Raw genomic sequence first — 24,438 nt, 5'->3', positions numbered from 1 at the left:
TGCGTCTCCACAGTTTTTCTGGGCGGTGACTCGGAAGCCAAGAGGAAGGAAAGTGAGTGGGAGGCGGAAGAAAGGAAGGCGCTTCCTGAAGGTGGGGTAGGAAGGTGAAGATGCGAGAGTGGGTTTTCTAGTGAAGTGGAAGACTATGTGGTAAAAGTCACTAGGGGAAAATGTGAAGAAAGACAGATAAGGCGGGACAAAACGGAGTAAGGTGTTTTCGTCACAAGTGAAGTAGTTGAGTGCTGTCCTTTGAAAAGTAGGAGCGGGGAATTGGAAACTCCTGTTCCTGCCAAATGGTCCGAAAGTTTGTCTTAGAAGTTAGATGGCTTAGGACAAAGTTGCAAGCTGTGACCATGTGGTATACATCTGTGAGAACACCGCAGTAAAAAACACATCTGCATATTCTGCGTTTGCCTCTGAACGTGCTGCGGCGTGGAGACGCGAGGTAACTCACCGAACGGAGAGGGTGTATGAGCCTCGCGCAGGAAACAGCCTCCTTTTTATCAGTCGCAGGTCCTTTCCTCGAGGTGAAATTAGTAAATGAAAAAGGCAGGTCTTCCGCATCACTCTGGAAAGGACTGATTAAGGAAGAGTTTTCTAGATAAGCGGCGAACTCGGCTTTAGTGGGCTTTCCTACCAGATTGGGTGGTGACATTGCAGAAGTAACATGAACTCATCTGGGCCTCAGTTCCTTCGGTCCTGCCACAGCTATCATTTTGGATATTTCCGTACACTTCTAGGAAATGTCACTCTTACTTTACCCTAGTGCTCTAATTTCAAAGGGCTTGAAGTTAGACAAGGTCTTATCTCTCTCTCTCACTCTCTCTATATACAGTACCAGCGGGAGCTACTTAACGCTTCTTACAAAATGATGATTTCAGTTAAGCTTGTGATTTCTTAACTGAAGAATTGTGGGTTTGAAATAATTCTTGCAATGTCAGAGGTTTTCTTCTGAAAAGTGAAGCATGTTTTCATTCAGCACATCCACGGAATTAACCTACAGAGCAGTCCCAAGTGGTTAATATTTTAAGTACTGAAACTTACTCTGACTTGTTTAAAACTGCATTTAGTCAGGAATTAGGTGGTGAGTGTCTCAGGATGGGGCATGAGGGGGAAGGAAAGTATGTTCCATAAATGAAAAAAAGAAGAAATTGTGATTTGCAAATGTTAGACATTGAACTAAAAGAAAACCAAGCACTAATTAGTGGTAAATGAGGTATCATTTGTAAAGAGATTTAAAAAAGATAATGTGCCACGTTTTTAAAATGAATATCCCCCGTAGTTTCATTTCAGAGTGTGCTTATGTTTGAAAATGTTTATGAACATTATATAGTAATTTATATAGGAACTAATTTCATACTAAACACATTACAAGTTTATGACCTTGTGTGGTTTCCATTATATTAGTATGACAGGTATAGCAGATATGCATTGTTTATGGAGCATCACAAAATCTCTTTGGTTTGAGTTTTTTACACACATCTTAAAACTTATATTTTCTGTAGTCCCTAGGGATCATAGATGAGGAGAGGAAGCCTATGGATAAAGAAAAATCCATTTAGTAAGAAAAAACATGAGCTACATCTGCATGCAAACAATACATATGTGATTATCTAAATTAGCCTGTAGCCTTAGGAGTACATGGGCATAAAGAGTTCAACACCTCATAAAGGAAAATTAAGTTTAAGTTCCAACAGAGGAAAATGATACATATAAATATCTGACAACTAAAAAATTAAGAAGTGATACAGTGAAACGTGCAGCTTAAATTAGAAATCTCTCAAGGTGCTACTCATTTAAATGATACTGTATGATTGTTAAAAAGAGTCAAAGTATGCCAGAATGGACACATTTTATTCCATTATTTCTGAATATAAATCTTGAGCAGGAGTTTTTTCTTTTATATTTAGTTCAGGACTGGCCCAGTATTTTATGTATCTCCCAGCCAAGTCATGAGCCTCCTCATTAGTAATCCAACCCCACATATCTAGAACAATAATGATTTATCAAGAATGGGGCAGAAAAGAGATGGAAAAGGGTAGGAAGGGGTTCCCTAAACATCTGACCTTACTGAAGTTTCTTTTTATTGGTAGAAACACATGTATATAAAATGGATCTCTCTGGAAGCATGGCTGAAGAGGATCTTAATGATACCCTTGAGAATCAGGGCATAATTCATCTCCCTTTGTTTGCTGTTTTCTTTCATTAACCAGAAGAATCAGACTCCTGCTAGAATTTGAGGAAACTGAATTTGTACTTCCCTGTGAATAGTTCATGGAAAACAATGACCATAATAATTGGAAAATTTAAATATCACTTTTAACCTAATATGGGAACCTTTATTTTATATTGATTTATATTCCTAAAAGTTCCAAAAGTGTCCACCAATTAGTAATATATATTAGATAGATCTTCCTAGGGTTCTCTAAAGTAGAAAAGGACATACGTAAATCATAGTCTCTCCTTACAAGGTAATTCCTGAATAATTAAAGCTTTAATTATAAACACAAAATAATTAGTGCATGGAAAAGTAATAAATATCCCAAATTATAAATATAGGTAACTGATGTGGAAATAATTGTTCCTTAACACTATCAATTACAAAGTGTTTTTTATCCATTATTTTTTCTTTTAAACTATTAAGACAGGCATTTTTAACTCCCGTTTTTTAAGAGGTGGAAGAAAATCAAATATAACTGACTTGCTTATTGAGAAGCAATATAGGATCATGATTAAGAACACTGACTTAGGAACTAGACTGTCAGGATTTGAATCCTTAGTGACTTTGACTGGATTATTTAACTTTCTTGCCTCTGTTTTACCATCTGTAAAATGTAGAAAATGATGGTACTTACTTCACCAAATTGTTGGGGGACTAAAAGTTATTCTTGTAAAGCCTGGCATATAGTAAGCACTCAAAAAATGTTAGTTATTATTGCTCAAGGACATAGACTACATGATAGGTAATCTTTTCCTTAGTCCCAAAGCTTGTTGTACTATGATACTTGTTCCCTGCTTTTTTGTCTGATTGGACAGATTGAGCAGTACACATTTTAAGTGTTTAAGGAAGAGGGAGATATGTATATGTTGAAGTCTTGGAAGGTTTTATGAAAAAGGTAAGACTTAAATTAGGGCTTGAGAAAAAGTACAAATGTACTTTAGGAATATTAATCTGATATTAATTATTTAGTGGAGCTAGGAACTAAGGATAAGGCTAGCAGGAATCCAGGTGTGAGTTTCTGATTTGAAGCAGTAAGAATGGAAAAGCAGAAGAAATGTGATTTAAATATAGTGGTTAAGAAAGACAGTGGGGCAGACAGCAAATCATAGTACAGTGACAGTAGCTGGTGAATTGTAAGGATAGCATGGGTCGGGAGAACCAGGAAAAGCCAGGACTGCTTGATAAAAGTAAATGGAGCCAATCTGTAGAACTGTATTAACATGATACATGTTGCTTTCCAGCCAGTATTTAAGCCACAGAACATACTAGTCAGAATGGTATGCAATTTACCTCAAATGTCTGGAGAACCAGTCTTATCTCAGGAGACCCACTGTTTCCATTTATAAAGGATATTAATGCATATTAATAAAATGCTTATGTATACTTTTATGCATTCTTTACATTATTTTTATTTTGGAAACAGTAATACAAACATTCAGCCACAGAATGATACATACATTCCTGAAAATACTTTCAAATAAATGGCTCACATAGAATAACATAACTTAAGGAAAAAACAGATCTGGGAAAGACCACCCAAAACCTGAAGAACTGAACTAGAGCAATGGCTCTCCACTGAGATCATCTAGGGATCTTTGAAAACTACAGATGCCCTGGCTCCTGCCTCCAGACATTTTGAGTTATTCGGTTTGCAGGAAGTCGCATCAGAATTCTGAAAGTTCTCTACATGATGCAAAATATGGGGACCACCGAATGGCAGCATTAACAGAGACAATAATACTCCAAATGAAAACAGCATATTTAAAAGGACATGTGAAATTCCTAATAATTACATACTATAGTAACTTACAAAGCTTTACCTTTTAAAGAATGTTGAAGGTAGCCTGAAAAATGACAGTTTAATGGAGAGTTGACACTGCCGAGTGATGGAAACAAGGGCAGGAGAATACCAAAATCAGAAGTTGCAGGTAGAGAAGTAGTTGCAAACTTTGCACAAAATGTAGAAATACCAGAAATAGATGACTCTGACTTATTGTCTAAGAACTGTGAAATAAGCTGTAGCAAAGTGAAGCACATGGCTGAGCTATGCCAAAGAAGAACGGGTGCCACACAATGAAAGGATGTCATTTGTGTACTATATTCCTCCAGATCTGGTGTGATTGTGCAGTCAACTGAGTTACCTTACATTCAGCTATTCTTACTTGGTAGCCCAAGACATTAAAGTGCTAGGAAATATTAAGTATGAACCAACCTGCTTGCTAGTTAGGTACTCTAACATTATAACCCTATTTAACATTCACATGTGAGCTGATTTTGTATTACACAAAAGCAGTGCTCTAGCAGAACAGACTTAATATTCCACTGAGAATCAGGACTTTAAATATGCTTAATCTGTGCCTATTTACTTACCTCCTCCTGTAGTTCATCATCCCTTTCAGCACTAGGTAATTTTTTGGGTAGGCAGCTCTTATACCTCTGAGTTTTCCCTAAGAGAGTACTTGAATTCATGCAACTTGGGACAGCTTGATTTAGATAGCAGGAAAATGTGTGAATAATCCAAATGGAGTCCCAAGGTCTGAGCCTTATCAGTATCTTTTTTTTTTAATTACCATCTGTGTATTATCACTACTGCAAAGCAGATTAAGGAATATTATTTTAATTTGAGTGCATTTACTTCTGTTATTTTTGCTGGGCTTTTAAAGATTAGTGTCTTTAGTGGGTTGAATTGCAATACAGGTAAAATTATCCTGTCCTTTTCATTATGATTTTGGCACAATAAAATTGGAAATTAATATTCATGGCAGAAATAACTGAGGTCTCTAGTATCTTCAACTTGAAATCATTCCTGAATGGTATAACCCACATTGAATAATAGGTTGATTTAGACCTGTTTCAGACATATTGCAAGAGATAGCAAAGCTAATTTATTGATATCCTTGAGGAAAAATACTAAGGTTAGGCTATGAGAGATATGTACAGAAATAAGACAGTACAGAAAGAAAATAGAGTGGTAGAGTGAAATGAAAAGTATTAGGTTGACACAAATGAAGCATAAGTAACCTAAAGTCACTAATGGAAAGCAAATGCCTGAAATGACATTAAAATATGTATGGAATAGAAAAAAATGAAAAAGGAGATCAAAGCTTTCCCTTACTATTTCTGAAAAGTTCTCTTTATATAAGTTTTGCTGTTGTTTTGTTTTTATACCTAAAATAAATATAATTGCTTTCCCACTTCCAACACCACCCCCTTTTTTTCCAGATCATGGATCTAGATTTGTAGAGTTGGAAGGAATTTAGGAAGTTTCAAGTCCACATTCTCATACAGTGGGTAAGGAAACTGAGTCCCAAAGAAGTCTGATGAACTCTTATCAGGGTTACATAGTAGAGCCTACATGAAGGCCTGCTAGATTCTAGTTCAGTGGTCTTTACAGTATATTGGAAAATTATTTGGAGATTTTGAACAATTTGAAAAAACTCACAAATTAACCAGATAACCTAGAAATATTAAAAAAATTAAGAAAAAGATACTTCATGAAGACATAAAATATATGTAGATACTAGTTCATTATATCACTATCATAAAGTATTCACAAGTCTATTATAAAAAGTTAAAATTTATCAAAATTTAACACATTTATAGACTACATGGCACCATTTGCAGTTGAAAGAAATGTAAACAAATGTAAAGATGCAGTATTATAACTACATAAAATGAATTGTACTTACTGTACTACAATAATTCCATAGCTGCCTCCTGTTGCTAATGCAGTGAGTTTAAGTCTCAAGATAATTCATCTTATACGTGGATGGTGTAAACCTACAATATTGATAAACACAGCACAGTACTGTAAATATTTCCTTTATGATTTTATCATTTTATTTTCTATAGCTTACTTTATTATAAGAATGTAGTATGTAACATATATAACACACAAATATGTTAACTGTTTATGTTATTAGTAAGGCTTCCAGTCAGCAGTACGCTCTTAGTTAAGCTTTGGGGGAGTCAAAGTTATACTTACATTTTTAAGTGTATGTACAATAATTAGTAATAAGGTAACTTTTACTCACAGGATAAAATCTGAGTCTGTATCTGAAGATGATCAGCACATATCCATGGATATATCATTGTCTGCCTTTGTAGGTAGACTTTTCAAAGATCAGAAGTAACTGATATCCAAGAGTATACTGTAAGGCCACCTGGTATTTTTTAGTTATCAATATCACTGGGAAGAATAGGAAAAGCAAGAAGGATATTGGGATAGGCAGAGTAATGCCTCACTCAGCAACAGACCCAGAGGCTGCCGCCAGTGTGTAGCTGCCTGGCGCAGACAGAGGAAGCCAGGGCAAGGCACGAAGGGCTGCCGTTCTCACAGGAGAGCACACCCAGTGCGCCTGCCACTCCCCGCAGGGCTCTGGATTACCCTGAGGGCTGTCCCACCCACAGCACCTCAGGAGATTAACCTGGAGGCTGCTCCGAGTGTGCGGGTAACCAACACATGCAGTAGAGAAGGGCAAGGTGACCCGCAGCAGGAAGGGAGTTTGTTCTCCCAGCTGACACATGCACCACCTGCCTACGACTACCTCTATCACCATGAAAATGCAGAGGAATTTGGTCCAGTCAAGAATCACCCAGACAACCCCCCTGAGACAGGGCCTAGGGAGATAGATAGAACCAATCTTCCTGAAAAAGAATTCAAAATAAAGGTCATAACCATGCTGATGGACCTGCAGAGAAATATGCAAGAGCTAAGGGATGAAGTCAGGAGGGAGATTACAGAAATGAAACAATCTCTGGAAGGACTTAAGAGCAGACTGGATGAGGTGCAAGAGACAGTTAATGGAATAGAAATCAGAACAGGAATACAGAGAAGCTGAGGCAGAGAGATAAAAGGATCTCCAGGAATAAAAGAATATTAAGAGAATTGTGTGACCAATCCAGACGGAACAATATTTGCATTATAGGGGTACCAGAAGAAGAAGAGAGAGAAAAAGGGATAGAAAGTGTCTTTGAAGAAATAATTGCTGAAAACTTCCCCAAACTAGGGGAGGAAATAGTCCCTCAGACCATGGAAGCCCACAGATCTCTGAATACAAGAGACCCAAGGAGGATAACATCAAGACATATAATAATTAAAATGGCAAAGATCAAAGACAAGGACAGAGTATTAAAAGCAGCCAGAGAGAGAAAAAAGATCACCTACAAAGGAAAACCCATCAGGCTATCATCAGACCTCTCAACAGAAACCTCACAGGCCAGAAGAGGATGTCATGATATATTTAATGCAATGAAACAGAAAGGCCTTGAACCAATACTGTATCAAGCATGATGATTTAAATATGAAGGAGGGATTAAACAATTCCCAGACAAGCAAAAGTTGAGGGAATTTGCCTCCCACAAACCACCTCTACAGGCTATTTTAAAGGGATTGCTCTGATGGAAGCACTTTTAAAGCTAAGTAGATGTCACCAGAGAAAATAAAATCAGCAAAGAAAGCAGACCAACCAAATACTAACTAAAGGCAAAAAATAAAATCAACTATTCACAAAAGCAGTCAAAGGAAACACAAAAAAGTACAGAATAAAACATCTAACATATAAAGAATGGAGGAGGAGGAATAAGAAGGGAGAGAAATAAAGAATCATCACACTGTGTTTATAATAGCTTAATAAGCAACTTAAGTTAGACTGTTAGATAGTAAAGAAGCTACCCTTGAACCTTTGGTAACCACGAATCTAAAGCCTACAATGGCAATAAGTACATATCTTTCAATAATCACCCTAAATGTAAATGGACTGAATGCACCAATCAAAAGATACAGAGTAATAGAATGGATAAAAAAAGCAAGACCCATCTATGTGCTGTTTACAAGAGACTCACCTCAAACCCAAAGACAAACAGACTAAAAGTCAAGGGATGGAAAAAGATATTTCATGCAAATATAGGGAGAAAAAAGCAGGTGTTGCAGTACTTGTATTAGACAAAGTAGACTTCAAAGGAAAGAAAGTAACAAGAAATGAAGAAGGATATTACGTAATGATAAAGGGATCAGTCCAACAAGATGACATAACCATTATAAATATATATGCACCCAATACAGGAGCACCAACATGGGAAACAAATACTAACAGTATTAAAGGAGGAAATAGAATGCATACATTCATTCTACGAGACTGCAACACACCACTTACTCCAAAGGACAGATTCACCAGACAGAAAATAAGTAAGGACACAGAGGCACTGAACAACACACTAGAACAGATGGACCTAACAGACATCTACAGAACTCTACACCCAAAAGCAGCAGGATTCATATTCTTCTAAGTGCACATGGAACATTTTCCAGAATAGACCACATACTATGCCACAAAAAGAGCCTTAGTAAATTCAAAAAGATTTAAATTCTACCAACCAACTTCTCAGACCACAAAGGTATAAAACTAGAAAGAGTTGAGGTAATTTATCTCCAAAAAAACAAGCTCTACAGGGTATTTTAAAGGGACTGTTACAGATGGAAGTGCTCCTAAGGCTAAATAGTGGTCAACAGCACAAGTAACACCACAGTAAAGGAGCCGGATGAATTAATTATGAATCAAATGCAATATTAAATGAGATACCCACAAGTCACTCGAGGGATACACAGAGAGTACAGAATATGACACCTAAGATATAAAGGGTGGAGGAGGAAGAGAAAGAAGGGAGAATAAGAAAAAAAGAACTTTTAGATTGTGTTTGTAATAGCGTAATAAGCGAGTTAAGTTAGACTGTTAGATAGTAAAGAAGCTGCCTTGAACCTTTGGTAACCACGAATCTAAAACCTGCAATGGCAGTAAGTACATATCTATCAATAATCACCCTAAATGTTAATGCACTGAATACAACAATCAAAAGACACAGTTGCACAATAGATAAAAAAGCAAGACTCATCTATGTGCTGCCTACAAGAGACTCACTTCAAAGCCAAAGATGTACACAGATGAAAGTGAAGGGATGGAAAAAGATACTTCATGCAAATAATAGGGAGAAAAAAGCAGGAGTTGCAGTATTTGTATCGGACAAAATAGTCTTCAAAACAAAGTCAAAGAGACAAAGAAGGACATAACCTAATGATAAAATGGCCAGTCCAACAAGAGGATATAGCCGTTATAAATATCTATGCTTCCAAGACAGAAGCATCTACATATGTGAATCAAATACTAACAGAATTAAATGGGGAAATAGAATACAATGTATTCATTTTAGGAGACTTCAACACACCACTCACTACAAAAGGCAGACCAACCAGACAGAAAATAAGTAAGGGGACAGAGGCACTGAACAACACATTAGAACAGATGGACTTAACAGACATCTACAGAACACTCCACCCAAATGCAACAGGATACACATTCTTCTCAAGTGCACATGGAACATTTTCCAGAATAGATAGCATACTAGGCCATAAAAAGAGCCTCAGTAAATTCAGAAGAAATGAAATTGTGCCAACCAACATCTCAGACCACAAAGGGATGAAACTAGAAATAAATTACGCAAAGAAAATGAAAAATCCCACAAACACATGGAGGCTTAACAACATGCTCCTAAATAATCAATGGATCAATGACCAAATAAAAACAGAGATCAAGCAACATATGAAGACAAATGAAAATGACAGCTCAACACACCACTTCTGTGGGACACACTGATGGCAGTTCTAAGAGGAAAATATATAGCAATAAAGGCTTACCTCAAGAAAGAAGAACAATCCCAAATGAAGAGTCTAAACTCACAATTAATGTAAGTAGAAAAAGAACAAATGAGGCCCAAAATCAGTAGATGGAGGGACATAATAAAGATCAAAGCAGAAATAAATAACTTTGATAAGAATAAAACAATAGAATGAATTAATGAAAGCAGGAGCTGGTCTTTGAGAAAATAAACAAAATAGATAAATCCTTAGCCAGACTTACCAAGAAAAAAAGACAGTGTGCACACATATACAATAAAAAATGAGAAAGGAAAAATCACTACGGGCAACACACAAATAAAAAGAATTATTAGAGAATACTGTGTAAAATTGTATGCTAACAAATTGGATAATCTAGAAGAAATTGACAACCTTCTAGAAAAATACAACCTTCCAACACTGACCCAGGAAGAAAAAAACATCTGAACAGATGAATTACCAGCAATGAAATCGAATTGGTAATCAAAAAACTACCTAAAAGCAAATCCCTGGAGCAGATGGCTTCACTGCTGAATTTATCAAACATTTAGAGAAGACTTAATACCCATCCTTAAAGTTTTCTAAAAAGTAGTAAAGGATGGAATACTAATAAACTCATTCTATGAGGCCAGCATCACTCTAAACTGAAAAAAGACAAAGACACCACAAAAAGAGAAAAATTACAGACCAATATCTCTGATGAACATAGATGCAAAAATACTAAAGAAAATATTAGCAAACCGAATTCAAAAATACATCAAGAGGATCATACACCATGATCAAGTGAGATTCATTCCAGGTATGCAAGGATGGGTACAACATTCAAGAATCCATCAACATCATCCACCACATCAACAAAAAGAAGGACAAAAAGGACATGATCATTTCCATAGATGCTGAAAAAGCATTTGACCACATTAAACATCCATTCATGATAAAAACTCTCAACAAAATGAGCATAGAGGGCAAGTACCTCAACATAATAAAGGCCATATATGACAAACCCATAGCCAACATTATACTTAACAGCGAGAAGCTGAAAGCTTTTCTTTTCAGGTCAGGAACAAGATGAAGATGCCCGCTCTCCCCATGTTTATTCAACATAGTTCTGGAGGTACTAGCAATGACAATCAGACAACACAAAGAAATAAAAGGCATCCAGATTGTCAAGGAACAAGTTAACTGTCACTGTTTGCATATGACATGATAATGTACATAAAAAACCCTAAAGAATCCACTCCAAAACTACTAGGGTCTAATGTCTGAATTCAGCAAAATTGCAGGATACAAAAATACACAGAAATCTGTTGCATTTCTATACACTAACAAACTAGCAGAAAGAGAAATCAGGAAAACAACTCCATTCACAATTGCATCAAAAAGAATAAAATACCTAGGAATAAACCTAACCAAGGAAGTGAAAGACCTATACTCTGAAAGCTGCAAGACACTCATGAGAGAAATTAAACAAAGTACTAATAAATGGAAACATATCCCATGCTTATGGATAGGAAGAATTAATATTATCAAAATGGCCATCCTGCCTAAAGTAGTCTACAGATTCAGTGCAATCCCTGTCAAAAAGTCAACAGCATTCCTTAACGAACTAGAGCAAATAGTTATAAAATTCATATGGAACCAAAAAATACCCTGCATAGCTAAAGCAATCCTAAGATGGAAGAATAAAGTGGGAGGATTACACTCCCTGACTTCAGCCTCTACAAAAAGCCACAGTAATCAAGACAATTTGGTACTGGCACAAGAAACAGACCCATAGACCAATGGAACAGACTAGAGAGCCAAGATATTAACCCAAGCATATATGGTCAATTAATTTACAATAAAAGAGCCATGGATATATAATGGGGAAATGGCAGCCTCTTCAACAACTGGTGTTGGCAAAACTGGACAGCTACATGCAAGAGAATGAAACCGGAGTATGGTCTAACCCCATACACAAAACTAAACTCAAAATGGATCAAAGACCTTAATGTAAATCATGAAACCATAAAACTCTTAGAAGAAAACATAGGCAAAAATCTCTTGAATATAAACATGAGGAACTTTTTCCTGAATGCATATCCTTGGGCAAGGGAAACAAAATAAAAAATGAACAAATGGGACTACTTCAAGCTAAAAAGCTTCTGTATAGCAAAGGACACCATCAGCAGAACCAAAAGGCATCCTACAGTGTGGGAGAATATATTTGTAAATGACATATCCAACAAGAGGTTAACGTCTGAAATATACAAATAACTCACATGCCTCAACACCCAAAAAGCAAATAACCCTATTAACAAATGGGCAGTGGATATGAACAGACACTTCTCCAAAGAAGAAATTCAGATGGCCAACAGGCACATGAAAAGATGCTCCACATTGCTAATAATCAGCAAAATGCAAATTAAAGCCATATTGAGGTATCACCCTACACCAGTTAGGATGACCAACATAGAAAAGACTAGGAACAACAAATGCTTGTGAAGATGTGGAGAAAGCAGAACCCTCCTAAAGTGCTGGTGGGAATGTAAAATAGTTCTTCCATTGTGGAAAGCAAAATGGAGATTTCTCAAAAACCTAAAAATAGGAATACTATTTGACCCAGGAATTCCACTCTCATAGGAATTTACCCTAAGAATGTAGGATCCCAGTTTCAAAAAGACATATGCACCCTATGTTTATTGCAGCACTATTTACAATAGCCAAGATATGGAAGCAACCTAAGTGTCCATCAGTAAATGTATGGATAAAGAAGATGTGGTACATATACACAATGGAATATTATTCAGCCATAAGAAGAAAACAAATCCTACTGTTTGCAACAACATGGATGGAGCTGGAGGACATTATGCTCAGTGAAATAAGCCAGGCGGAGAGAGACAAGTTCCAAATGATTTTAGTCATCTGGGGGGCATAAGAACAAAGCAGAAACTGAAGGAACAAAACAGCAGCAGACTCACAGAGCCCAAGAATGGACTAACAGTTACCAAAGGGAAAGAACTGGGGAGGGGGGGAAGGGAAGGGGGAAGAGGAGAATAAGGAGCATTATGATTAGCACACATAACATGGGTTGGGGACATGGGGAAGGCAGTATAGCACAGAGAAAACAAGTGGTGACTCTATAGCATCTTACTATGCTGATGGACAGTGACTGTAATCATGTATGTGGTGGGGACTTGATAATGGGGGAAATCTAGTAACCAAAATGTTGCCCAAGTGATTTTTTGTTAATGATACCGAAATAAAAAATAAATTAATGTGCTAAAAAAACTCAACAAAATGGCTATAGAGTGCAAGTACTTCAATATAATAATGGCCATATATGACAAACCCACAGCCAACATCATACTTAACAGCAAAAAGTTGAAAGCTTTTCCTCTAAAATTGAGAACAAGGAAAGGATGCCCACTCCCCCTACTTCTATTCAACGTAGTACTGGAGGTCCTAGCCATGGCAATCAGACAGCACAAAGAAAAGCCATCCAGATGGGTAAAGAAGAACTAAAACTGTCACTGTTGGAAGATGAAATGATGTTGTACATAAAAACCCTAAAGAATCTACCCCCAAACAACCAGAACTAATAACTCAATTGAGCAAATTTACAGTATACAAAATTAATACACAGAAATCTGTCGCATTCCTATATACTAATGATGAACTAGCAGAAAGAAAAATCAGGAAAACAATTCCATTTACAATTGCACCAAAAGGAATAAAATATCGAGGAATAAACCTAAACAAGGAGGTGAAAGAACTATACCCTGAAAGCTGCAAGACACTCATGGGAGAAGTTAAAGAAGACACCAATGAATGGAAATACATCCTATGCTCATGGATAGGAAGAATTAATATTGTCAAAATGACCATACTGCCTAAAGCAATCTATAGATTCAATGCAATCCCTATCAAAATACTGACAGCATTCTTCAACAAACTAGAACAAATAGTTCTAAAATTCTTATGGTAGCACAAAAGACTCTGAATAGTCAAAGAAATCCTGAGAAGGAAGAATAAATCTGGGGGGATTACACTCCCCAACTTCAAGCCAGAAGCCAGAGTAATCAAGACAATTTGGTACTGGCACAAGAACAGACCCATAGATCAATAAAATAGAATAAAGAGCTAAACCGACACATATATGTGGCAAATTAATATACAATAAGGAAGCCATGAATATACAATGGGGGAATGATAGCCTCTTCAACAACAGGTGTTGGCAAAACTGGACAGTACGTGTAAGAGAATGAAACTGGATCACTGTCCAACTCAATGTACAAAAGTAAACTTGAAATGTATCAAAGACCTTAATTTAAATCATGAAACCATAAAACTCGTACAAGATAACAAGACAAAAATCTCTTGAATATAGACACAAGCAACTTTTTCCTGAACACATCTTCTCAGGCACGGGAAAGGATATATAAAAGCAACAATGAACAAATAGGACTACATCAAACTAAAAAGCCTCTGTACAGCAACAGACACCATCAGCAGAACCAAAAGGCATTCTACAGTATGGAAGAATATATTCATAAATGACACATCTGAGAAGGGGTTAACATCCAAATTATATATAAAGAACTCACATGCCTCAACACCCAAGAAGCAAATAATCCGATTAAAAAATGGGCAGAGGATATGAACAGGCACTTCTCCAAGGAACAAATTCAGATAGCCAACAGACACATGAAAAGATGCTCCACATCTAATCATAATCATCAGGGAAATGCAAATTAAAACCACAGTGAGATATCACCTTATACCAGTTAGGATGGGTAACATCAAAAAGACAAACAACAAATACTGGTGAGGATTCGAAGACAGGGGAACCCTCTTATACTGTTCGTGGGAATGTAAATTAGTTCCGCCATTGTGGAAAGCAATATGGAGGTTCCTCAAAAAACTCAAAATAGAAATAACATTTGACCCAGGAATTCCACTCCTAGGAATTTACCCAAAGAAAACAAGATCATAGATTCAAAAAGATGTATGCACCCCTGTGTTTATCATATCCCTATTTACAATAGCCAAGACATGGAAGCAACCTAAGTGTCTATCAGTAGATTTATGGATAATGAAGATGTGCATATACACAATGGAATATTATTCAGCCATAAGAAGAAAACAAATCCTACCATTTGCAACAATATGAATGGAGCTACAGAGAGTATTCTTCTCAATGAAATAAGCCAGGCAGAGAAAGACAAGTACCAAGCATTTGTGAAATATAACAAAAAAACAAAACTGAAGTAACAAAACAGCAGCAAACTCACAGACTCCGAGAAGAGACTAGCGGTTACTATAGGGAAAGGGGGTGGTGAGGGCTGGTGGTTAGGGAGGGAGAAGGGGATTAAGGGGCACTGTGATGAGCACACATAATGTAGTGGGGGGCATGGGAAAGGCAGTATAGCACAGAGAACACAAGTAGTAACTCTATAGCATCTTACTATGCTGATGGACAGTGACTGCAGTGGGGTATGTGGGGGGGACTTGATAATATGGGTGAACATAGTAACCACAATGTTGGTTATGTGAAACCTTCATAAGATTGTGTATCAATGATACCTTAATGAAAAAATTAATAAATTTAGGTATAGAAGTGAATTTATTTGAAGAAAGATAAACAATGAAATTAGTGTTATCCTCATATAATAAAACTCAGTCATAAAGGTATGACTGAAGTTTGGGAAATGTTGACTTTGCCCTTCAGCATGAGCTAAAGGACTTGTAAATATAAATGAAATGTTGTCTACTATGTAGAGGTAACCCTAAATGTCCTCAAAGAAAGTTAAGCCATAACAAGTATAGTTAATTCAGGGCAGAGAAAAGCAGCAGCATCTTAAAGAGATACATCTGTTCCTAATTAGAAAGCTGCAGAAAAAAAGAAATTTGTAAGATCATGCCTTCACCTGAAGAGAAACTATTCTCAGGCTGATTCAAGAAGTCACTGGACAAGGATTACACTCCTGTCATATGGAAGCCAGATGTCATTACGCAAGTAAAGCAAGTAAGTCCTTGTTCTGCTTCCTTGTTTCCAAACACCCTGTGATAATTTGGCTCAGTGGTTAGGTTGATATATCTAGACTGCTTGGCAGTTATATTCCTTACTTAAATAAGTGGCTTAAACAGTAGTCTGTGATGAGCTTTGTAGTATGGATCAGCTTCCTGCTAATTCTATTCACATTGGTAAGTTTCTGTGTCTGAAAGGTTGAAGGACATGCTGTACTGGGTGACTTCAACAAGGTACCTGCTCGCTTTGATCTATTTGGGTGAGCAGCATGCCCAGAAAATCCCCACCTCTATGGCTCACCTCTCAACTTCCTTGCCTCTACATATTATTAGTGATTTGAACCAAGCTCTTCATGTTATTTTATGCTATATTAACATGAGATGGTTTGCAGATATTCTCTTAAGGAAAAAAGATGTTTATTTGTGTCTCTTATTTTTTATAATGCAAGTACTCGATATTTTGCAAAAAATGTTGAGTTATTTGAGTATCCACCTGGCCTGAAATTGAAACATCAGACAAGTTCATTATTTCTCACTCAAACTACTATATTTCTTTCTCTTCTCTTCTTTGCCAACTTTTTGAATGAGGCATTTGCTCTCACTGCCTCCACTCCTTTAGTGCCAAATCTCTCCTCTCCACACCCCACCATCTGGCTCCCACCCCCATTATTCTGCTGAAACCTTCTCAAAGCTTTCTGACTGAGAGTAGAGTTTCTTAATCCTGGTTTCACTTGACTTCTCTGCAAAGTTGGATGCTTTGTTTTACACCCTTCTTTCAACAACCTACCTCCTTTCTTTCATGATATCCAGGACCTACTGTCTCCTCTTAATTTTCCTCCTGACAACGTAACCCCTCTTTCTCTGGGTGTTTCTTACTGGAAGCCTTTTTGAAAAAGAAATGTAACATGGCAGATAAAGTTAATCTACTCTTCCTTTTATTTTCCTCTCCTCCCTATTCTCCTCCTATTCTGAAGTTGTATTTTCTACATTTGTTTCTCCTCATTCAATGTAAACTATTTCATATTTTAAATTTCACATATACAGAATCATAGCACAGTATCTTTTCGTGTGTCTATTGGCTATCTGAATTTATTGGTTCTTTGGAGAAGTACCTGTTCATACTGTCTGCCCATTTTTTAATCAGGTTATTTGCTTTTTGGGTGTTGAGGCGTGTAAGTTCTTCATGTATAATGTGGATGTTAACCCCTTCTTGGATGTGTCATTTATGAATATATTCTCCCATACTGTAGAATGCCTTTTGATTCTGCTGATGGTGTCCATTGCTATACAGAAACTTTTTAGTTTGATGTAGTCCTATTTGTTCATTATTGCTTTTGTTTCCCTTGCCTGAGGAGATGTGTTCAGGAAAAAGTTGCTCATGTTTATATTCAACTTTACCGTTTGCTTTTATTGAATGTTATGTATTTGTAACTTATCTATTTTGATATATCTATATTTACACTCTTATTCCTCTATAGTCTTCTGTTAATGAGTTTCAACTATCCTTTAATACAGGTTTTAAAAAAAATAAGGCTATTTTTTAGAGCAGTTCCAAGTTTCACAGCAAATTGAGTGGAAGGTACAGAGATTTCTCATATACCCTCTACCCCCCACATCTACCTAACCCCCCTATTAACATCCTCCACCAGAGTGCACGTTTATTACAGTTAAGGAACCTATATTGATACGTCATAATCATCCAAAGTCCGTAGTTCATGTTACCATTCACTTTTGGTGGTGTATGTTCTCTGTGTTTGGACAAGGGTACCAGCTATCAATATAGACCAATGACTTCCAAAGCTCCATTAACCTTCAAGATCAACTGGGGGATGATTTAAGCAAACTCCATGCATATTTCTTGTAAGTATAGAACTTCTCCAAAATCACAGTTGTTATTATTCCTGGAAACTTTCACTTGTCCCACCCCTTTTCTCCTACCAGAGTTGAGAATATTACCATTCTCTTAGTCACCAAAAACAGAAAACCTGGACTCATTTTTATTCTTTACCAATTCTGTTTCTTTTTGTCTCATATTTAATTATTTCTCATCCTACTGATTCTGATACACAAACTATCCTTAAATTTTTTTCTCTTTTCCATGTCCACTTTCATTGCCTTAGACCAGGCCTTCATCATTCTTACTTGAATTAACACCAATTTCTTCCAGATATTTTCCGTATATTTAAATTTTTCCCACTATTATTTATTCTTCATCATGTGCCAGTTTTCTTTCTAAAACAGAGGCTGAGAATTTTTTCTGTAAGGAATAGGTGGTAAATCTTTTAGGCTTTGTAGATCATATGATCTCAACCCTGACATTGTAGCATGCTAGTATACAATAGACAATAAATAAATAAATGGATGTGGCTATCTTCTAATAAAGTTTTATTTACAAAAACAGTCAACAGGCTAGCTTTGGCCTAAGGGCTGTGGTTTGCTGACTCCTCTCCTACAACATAACTTTGGATCATGTAACCTCCACCAAAGCCTATTTTCTACAGAACATAATATTCACCATCCTTCTAAATCTGGCATCATCCCCAGTTTACCACGTAAGGTCAATTGCCTTGAACTCTGAAGTTCTTGTTTATATCTGATGGTATCTCCTGATTGGATGGAGAGGGGAACATGGTTCGGCGGCAGGTAGGCTTGAGGATTTGGTCATGAGAGGATGAGATTTCTTACATCTGGTAGTTCCATATTCTCCATGAAGTAGGGGAAAGGACACTTGCTGAGAGAAAGGTGGAAGAGATGGAAGACTGAAGAGGATCCAGATCAATATGAGCATTGTGGGGAAAAGAAAGGTAAACTATTTGGAGAAAGGTAGCAGGATTTCTGGGTTATATCAGGATCAGAAGTGTGACCTGATATTTTTAATTTAGAGTGAAATTAAATTGAGAAGGTTTCAGCAGGTACTCACCTGATTATGTAATTTCTGTGATTTCTAACAGTTTCCTGTTTGGATGCAAACAAGGAGAAAGTGAAGCAAGGTGAATTCATATATGGTTTTGTTAGGTGAGCTCAGTTGGAAGAGAATGAACTGAGAGTTGAAAGTATTTGCAAAGGGATAATAATAGAATTTGATGAACAGAATGGGAAGTGGTGACAGGAGGGGACTGTGGGTTAAAAGAAGGTGGTGGGATGAAAGGAACAAATGTCTGCACATTACTGAAGAACTATGATTGTATGAAGTACTTGTATGCATAGGAAGTGAACTGAATGCCTAGGAAGCTGTAGTAGGAAAGTCAGATGCTTCTATTTGAAATTTTTGGAAAGGTTTATGTTTTTCAAAAGATGTAAAGGTCCAGGATGTGACCATAAAATGAACGACTCTAGTGGAAAAAGGAAAATGTCAATGGAATATGGAAATCAAGAAACTGAGAAGCTGGGGCTTTTGGATGGATCATTTTTAGATATTGAAATCACCAAGGATAAAGGAAGAAAACCAGGTGGAATGGAAGACTGTGGCAAACAGAAGGCCAGTGAATGAGTGTGACTAGAACGTTGGGAGTAGAGCATAGGAAACAGTGGTATATCCAGGTGACATTAGAATTAAAAGTAGAGTGACTTTTGCAGTAGGAACGGGGTGAGATAATTTAGAAGTAGCATCAGGGAGCAAGGGATGCCCGTACCTCAACTCCTGCCCCTGACCTTGGCTCAGGGCACAGGTAGGTTTTAAGTAAGATAATGGGGTAGAGGAAATATTTGTAGAATGGAAACTGCTAATCACAGATTGGGGTCATAGGAGATGCTGGAAGGGTTTGTTGGGGAAGGGAGTGAAGTCAAGTGGGTAAATAGAACTTGAGGGTTAAGAATTTTTGAGAAAAAGAAACTTAGCAGGAGACTCCTGCAGACTAGTGAGGTAAGTGGGCATGGGAGGCATGAGGGTACTGGTCTTGAAAAGCTCACCGTATACTCCTGGTGGTGTGTTAGCCTCAGGCATTAAGCTATGGTGTGGCCTCAGGACTAGTACTTACTCTGTCAGCAGCTGACAGTTCTAGAATCATCTGCCACAATTAGTTTCATTACCTTGGACAAGGCACTAACCCTCTCAAAATCTTAGTTTTTCCGTGTTTGCAATGAGTTTGTCTAAATAATAACTTCAGGAATTTTAAGTATCTGAGAGAAACAAAATGGGGTCATGGCACTGGTAAGTTTGCAATATTAAAAATAAATATTCATCTTGCAAGTCAATGGTCTATCAGAAGCTAATATTATGAAGAATGAGAAATATCTGGGAGTTTATACATCTGCTACATTTGACTTCAAAGCATATTAATAACCTCAACAAAACAGAGATAAGTGAACAATTCAGTATTTTTTAGAGACATTTGGTTATGTCTTCCAGCTAAAGCAAATATACTATGTAACTCATAAATATGAATTAGTAATAGATTTATGATATCCCAAATGCCAAACAGTAATTAAAGTTAAAACCAAATTGCAAACTCTTATCTCTCACCCTCCTTCCATTCTTTAGTCCCTCCTGTCTGCTTTGTATTATTAGTTAACTGTATTATCATTATTATTTAACAGTAGAATAGTGGATGAATTAGGCACTAGAAAGTACACAATCAAATTAGTGAAGGAAATGAGTCAGGAGTTTCATTCAATCAATAATGAAAATGCTTCTTCATAATTAATGTTTAGATGAATTTCCTAACTCCTAATTAACCTACTTAGTTAAATTGATATAACCTTAATGCAGTCGACCCTGTAACCACACTCATAACCTACTGGTTAAAAACTGCTTATATCAGTCCAAATTTTGGAACAACTTTGGTTCCCATCAGACAATGAATCCTACCAACTAAGGAGCCACTCCTGAGGTCTTGATATTTAGCTGAGTTTGTGTCTTGGTAGGTACTTTGTTGAATGGCTTAGACTCTTCCAAGAGCTAGGCCTCTAAGGGAAAAGGCAGCAAAGCTTCAGCTTGGTTGGGAAAGGACATTGCATAAAATCAAAGGGGGTTATGTGGACATTTTTATTTCTTTTTTGAGAATAAAAATGGTGTTTATCTTGGAGCTAAAAACCTTAAATGTGAATTAATTTCATTCAATTAGACAAAAAGTTAAAAACTGGATTATTTCAGCAGTTGAAAAGTGTTTGCATACATAAGAAAGTGGTTCAGAAGTTTTATCTTGTGATACTGAATGTAATTTAAATTTTTGAATTTGAGAAATATAACATATTAGCTTATTTCATACTAGATTTTGTACTTACAGTTTGGATAATTGGCCACTAGATGACAGGGTTGTGATGTGCGTAAAGGTCACAAGACACTAGCGGGGCATTCTGTAGGCGTAGATAATAGAAAGAGCCAACACATGGAATTCTTTGCTGTACAGTTTAAAAGCACAAGTTATGTATTCATTTTTTTTGTAAATGTTAGAGATGCAAAAAAGAATATTACACGATCTCAGTCACCAAAGAGATGATTGTCTTATAGCTAGAAATATAAGTGGTGTTTTTTATTTAAGTGCTATAATAGAATGTGATAAATGCTACAGATGAGGTCTGGTGTTTGGAAAGAAAGGCTGGAAACACCACCCTGGATTAAAGATATTTGGGCAAGCCCAATGAACAGCATTTGAATATGTACAGTTGGAGCTAAGAGAACACAAGCCGAATTTTGTCTTGGCAAATAAGGGCTAGAGAATGGGGTAGTCAAGAGTCAGCACTGTGGAACATGAGGACCAGGGCTTGGATCTTAGCTTTGGCATTTATTAGCTGAATGACTCATTTTACTTTCTAAGTTTCTATTCCTTTAAAATGAGGAAACTTGTTGAAATGATTAAAAATGTGTGTTAAATGCCTGGAACATAAAATGTGCTTCACAAATGTTGTTAGAGTCCTAATTATACCTCTTCTTCCACAGCTGTCTTTGCCCCTTTTGGAAAACTGGTTAATCAGGATACAACTATATTGCATAATGCTGAAAATAGAAAGACATGAATTGTGGGACGAGAAGAGGAAAAGTGAATGACAAAACACAAAACTTTTGCAAGATGTCATTGGGGACAGAATCTCCAAGATTTCTAAACAATATTCTTATCTGTTATGGAGGAAATAACTGATATTTTTACAAGGATGCATCGGGCTTGGGGGTGAGGAGCGGAGAGATGCTGCTGAGATTAGCCAAATACAGTCTGGTTGAGTCCAACTCTACCGCCCCTGTACCACACACCTGAACGGTATCCAGCACACAACCATGCCAGCTGCTCTCACTTGCCGTCATAACCGCTGCCCCTCAGTAGGTGACATTGCCCTATTCCCCATCCATACTTTCCTTGTTGATTATTTCATACTTTCTGAACCTCTCTTCAAACTTTCAAGGCTTCCTCCACTGTAGGCACTCTTGGCTGATGACATTGGTTCCTCTTTCACTGGCAGAAAAAAGCCTTCACAGGATTCTCACACCTCAGCTGCTTATCTTGTGCATCTATGTCCATTCACTCTGCCTTCTTTCCTGTTAGTAAGAATGAACTTGAACTGTCTGTACTCTTAAAGCCAGCTTCTCATCTATTCACTATATTCCATCCCTTTTCACCACTGAAGGCTTGACTCCAGAAATTCTCACCCATTCTCTTGGGTTATAATTATTCCCCCGCTTTTGAATCATTCCCATCAGCGTGCCAACTGCTTTTATTTCTCCCAATTAAAAAAAGTTTTACTACACCAGCTTCATTTTTTCTCTTTAAATCAAAACTCCTTAAAGAATTTTCTAAATTCACTATCTTACTTCCTGTACTTCCATTCTCTATTAAACTCAATCCATAAGGCTTTTACCATCTCTGCTCCACAAAAACTGCTCGTGTTAAGATCACCGATGCAATTTATATTACTAAATCCAATAACTGTTTCTCAAACCTCATCTTCCTTGAACTTTCAGCAGCATTTGACATGGTCTGTTACATTCTTCTCCTTAAACCATTTTCTTGGTTTCCTAGATACCACACTTTGCTGGCTTGCTTTCTACTTTACTTATTCCTCCTCATTCTCTTTTGCTGTCCCTCTACATGCTTCCTCTCCCATCCTCTGCACTTGGCAATGTCCTGTATTTAGTCTTTAGACCTCTTTTCTTGTCCATCTATACTCAGGCCCTTCATAATGCTATCCAGTCTCATAGCTTTAAATACCATATACTGATGTTTTCCATATTTATCTCTAGCTTGAACCTCTATCCTGAATTCCAGGCTTGTTGCTAAACTTCCTCCTCAGCCTCTTCAGTCTTGGCCATTACTACAAAGAAATTGGGTATCTCCAGATTTAGAAGTAGTACATATCAGTGTGTGCAACTTTCCTTTTCAAGATAGATTAAGCCTTATTGGAAAGATAATACTGTCTCCTAAGAAAAGGTGACTATTACAAAATGTTCCTGTTTAGAAAAAGAAATTTTTCTTTACCAAAGCCTTTAAATGTGGTTTATAAGCTAAGAACTGGCACTTTCATTCAGTAAGTTAATTCAGTTTTTCAACTGGAATAACAAGTTCTTGTGCAAATTGTGGAAGAGTTTCAATGTGTATGTGTTTATATTTATACAAGGAGTTGATTTATATTTGAAGAAATATATATTTCAATGTTTAATCTCTTTCACAATTTATTTTTACCTCACCTTTTTCAAAAAATGATTTATAGTTACTTGTGACTATAAAATGTGACCAGGTAGGATATATTGGAATGGAAATAAAAGAAGAGTAATGAAGGTGGGGTGCAAAGCAATTACATATTGAAATATCATATGTGCTTCTGTGCTGGCCTTTGTCACATCTGCTCCACTTAAAATGTGTTAGGAAAATACCTGCAGAGGGGTAAAGTGCTCCCCAAAATATAATTTTGGATCTATTCTAGTATACAGATAATCAGAAAATAATATCAAAAAGTTCTGCTCTGTGTAGCACTGCAACTGTTGATTTAGCTTGAAAACAATTTAAAGCAGTTATAACCAGATACTTGCTTCAGATAACCCCAAAAACAGAAATTTTTAAATCTTCCTTATCAAGTACCCATAGACCTGATTTTGAAGAGAACTACTTCCTCACACATCCTCCAAGATGCTCTGTTTGTTCAGTGTTCACCAGGATAACTAAGGTAACTTGTATTGGCTTGTGTATAAACTAGTTAAAAGTTCTGGGACATCCTCCAAAAGTAATTCTTTTCACATTTTAAAAATTGGTCTGTGACTCTCTTTTCTGGCAGTAATGAGTTTCAGAACTTGTTGTTTGTTCAAGCTACTCTCGATTTGAGATAATAATATAACCACATCATTAGCTGCTAAAACATTGTTCATCTTTCTGTTCTATATGGGAACTGTGTCCAACACATCTGAAAATGGCATCGGATCATTAAGAATCAAGTTATAAAGAGTGGTGGCGTGATAATCTTGATTTACCCTTGTGGAAAATTTTAGCTCTCTTACCAGAAATCCATTTTTGATAAATTTAAGAATTGTTCGAGGCTACTGTTCTAGTTGAAGAATAGCTTGAACTCATTTTGTTGTTATGCAATTTTTTTAAAAACCAGTACTTTTAATCAGTTA

General features: G+C 36.7%; 1 long non-coding RNA gene across 1 annotated transcript in view; it reads left to right on the top strand.

The window, feature by feature from the left end:
- The first annotated feature begins 2 nt into the window (after nucleotides 1-2).
- The window catches only part of LOC118922660 (uncharacterized), a 48,185-nt gene continuing 23,749 nt past the window's right edge, over nucleotides 3-24,438 (top strand). The window contains exons 1-3 of the long non-coding RNA XR_005028840.2: nucleotides 3-91; nucleotides 15,758-15,897; nucleotides 23,903-23,990. This is a non-coding gene — a long non-coding RNA (uncharacterized LOC118922660). The remainder of the gene's footprint in view (nucleotides 92-15,757; nucleotides 15,898-23,902; nucleotides 23,991-24,438) is intronic.

This window comes from Manis pentadactyla, chromosome 7 (genome assembly GCF_030020395.1).
Source record: "Manis pentadactyla isolate mManPen7 chromosome 7, mManPen7.hap1, whole genome shotgun sequence".
Classification (NCBI taxonomy): Eukaryota; Metazoa; Chordata; class Mammalia; order Pholidota; family Manidae; genus Manis; species Manis pentadactyla.
Note: the sequence above shows the minus strand (reverse complement) of the source record. Positions and strands in the feature narration are given on the sequence as shown.